Below are 3220 nucleotides of genomic sequence, written 5' to 3' on the forward strand. Positions count from 1 at the left end.
ATCGACAGTCCTCCCCCTCTCCCTATTCCATTGACAGTCCTCCCCCTCTCCCTATTGCATCGACAGTCCTCCCCCTCTCCCTATTGCATCGACAGTCCTCCCCCTCTCCCTATTCCATCGACAGTCTTGCCCCTCTCCCTATTGCGTCAACAGTCCTCCCCCTCTCCCTATTGCATCGACAGTCCTCCCCCTCTCCCTATTGCATCGACAGTCCTCCCCCTCTCCCTATTCCATCGACAGTCTTGCCCCTCTCCCTATTGCATCGACAGTCCTCCCCCTCTCCCTATTGCATCGACAGTCCTCCCCCTCTCCCTATTCCATCGACAGTCCTCCCCCTCTCCCTATTCCATCGACAGTCCTCCCCCTCTCCCTATTCCATCGACAGTCCTCCCCCTCTCCCTATTGCGTCAACAGTCCTTCCCCCTCTCCCTATTCTATCGAGTCTCCCCCCTCTCCCTATTCTATCGAGTCTTCCCCCTCTCCCTATTCTATCGACAGTCCTCCCCCTCTCCCTATTGCATCGACAGCCCTCCCCCTCTCCCTATTGCATCGACAGTCCTCCCCCTCTCCCTATTCCATTGACAGTCCTCCCCCTCTCCCTATTCCATGGACAGTCCTCCCCCTCTCCCTATTCCATCGACAGTCTTGCCCCTCTCCCTATTGCGTCGACAGTCCTCCCCCTCTCCCTATTCCACCGACAGTCTAGCCCCTCGCCCTATTCCACCGACAGTCTAGCCCCTCTCCCTATTGCATCGACAGTCCTCCCCCTCTCCCTATTCCATCGACAGTCCTCCCCCTCTCCCTATTCCATTGACAGTCCTCCCCCTCTCCCTATTCCACCGACAGTCTTGCCCGCTCGCACACAAAACACACGCACAGTAGCCTACACACACACATGCACACACACGTACAGTACACGAAGTTGAACTTTTGCATAGACAGTCCTCCCCCTCTTCCTATTCCATCGGCAGTCCTCCCCCTCTCCCTATTGCATCGACAGTCCTCCCCCTCTCCCTATTCCATCGACAGTCCTCCCCCTCTCCCTATTCCATTGACAGTCCTCCCCCTCTCCCTATTGCGTCAACAGTCCTCCCCCTCTCCCTATTGCATCGACAGTCCTCCCCCTCTCCCTATTGCATCGACAGTCCTCCCCCTCTCCCTATTCCATCGACAGTCTTGCCCCTCTCCCTATTGCGTCAACAGTCCTCCCCCTCTCCCTATTGCATCGACAGTCCTCCCCCTCTCCCTATTGCATCGACAGTCCCTCCCCCTCTCCCTATTCCATCGACAGTCCTCCCCCTCTCCCTATTCCATCGACAGTCCTCCCCCTCTCCCCTATTCCATCGACAGTCCTCCCCCTCTCCCCTATTGCGTCAACAGTCCTTCCCCTCTCCCCTATTCCATTGACAGTCCTCCCCCTCTCCCTATTCCATCGACAGTCCTCCCCCTCTCCCTATTCCATCGACAGTCTTGCCCCTCTCCCTATTGCGTCGACAGTCCTCCCCCTCTCCCTATTCCACCGACAGTCTAGCCCCTCGCCCTATTCCACCGACAGTCTAGCCCCTCTCCCTATTGCATCGACAGTCCTCCCCCTCTCCCTATTCCATCGACAGTCCTCCCCCTCTCCCTATTCCATTGACAGTCCTCCCCCTCTCCCTATTCCATCGACAGTCCTGCCCCCCTCTCCCTATTCCACCGACAGTCTTGCCCGCTCGCACACAAAACACACGCACAGTAGCCTACACACACACATGCACACACAAACACACACACGTACAGTACACGAAGTTGAACTTTTGCATAGACAGTCCTCCCCCTCTTCCTATTCCATCGGCAGTCCTCCCCCTCTCCCTATTCTATCGAGTCTCCCCCTCTCCCTATTCTATCGAGTCTCCCCCCTCTCCCTATTCTATCGAGTCTCCCCCTCTCCTTATTCCATCGACAGTCCTCCCCCTCTCCCTATTCCATCGACAGTCCTCCCCCTCTCCTTATTCCATCGACAGTCCTCCCCCTCTCCCGATTCCACCAGCAGTCTCTCATGAACATGCATGGGCTCCACATTCCAAGATCTATGAGGATGAAGAAGACAAAGTGGTTGGAAGCCAGATTACTGTAAACACAATTTTGAGAATAAGCATCTAGATTAGCAAAAAACAAAAACATCTTGCTTTTCTTTCTGACTGATCGTCAAGCGTTTAACTGTTGTTGTTTTGATGCACCACCATTTTCAACCAGTAGAGGGCACCGTCATTGTACCATTAGTGAATGGAGGCCTGTTCACCTATCCTCCCTGTCTCGTACACCTCTATTGTGATGAGAAGAAGTCATTGTCACAGTAATTTTCTATGAATAATCACTCAATTTGCAGTTCCACATAATTGCAAATAAAATAGCCCATTCACCATGATTACATGATCAATATTCATTATTTGTTCAACTGCAGAAAAACAAGTAAAAACGAATGTTGAGATTCGTGACAGTGCGAGCCTCAGCATTCTCCCTCCTTCCCTTCATCAATTCCTCTTTGTCCTAATGGTTTTTGCTGCGGCACCCTCGGTTCTTTGTCACGGCTCTGGTAAACAACTCTGTGACAGTTCCATTGAGAGCAGACAATTGGTTCATTACTGAGAACCACAACAGATAACTGTAAATAGCTGAGTGGAGTGTTCCATGGTCAGTCACAATTTCATTTAATTTTCTGAGCCGGGCTGTCATTACTCTTTCTCCCTCAGCCTGTGTCTCATTCTGTCGCTCTCTCTCTCTCTCCCTCTGCCTGTGTCTCATTCTGTCATTACTCTCTCTCTCCCTCTGCCTGTGTCTCATTCTGTCATTACTCTTTCTCTCCCTCTGCCTGTGTCTCATTCTGTCATTACTCTCTCTCTCCCTCTGTCTGTGTCTCATTCTGTCGCTCTCTCTCTCTCCCTCTGTCTGTGTCTCATTCTGTCGCTCTCTCTCTCTCCCTCTGCCTGTGTCTCATTCTGTCGCTCTCTCTCTCTCCCTCTGCCTGTGTCTCATTCTGTCGCTCTCTCTCTCTCCCTCTGCCTGTGTCTCATTCTGTCATTACTCTCTCTCTCCCTCTGTCTGTGTCTCATTCTGTCGCTCTCTCTTTCTCCCTCTGCCTGTGTCTCATTCTGTCGCTCTCTCTCTCTCCCTCTGCCTGTGTCTCATTCTGTCGCTCTCTCTCTCCCCCTCTGCCTGTGTCTCATTCTGTTGCTCTCTC

Source organism: Salmo salar, chromosome 17, assembly GCF_965601325.2.
Source record: "Salmo salar chromosome 17, fSalSal1, whole genome shotgun sequence".
NCBI classification, from domain to species: Eukaryota; Metazoa; Chordata; class Actinopteri; order Salmoniformes; family Salmonidae; genus Salmo; species Salmo salar.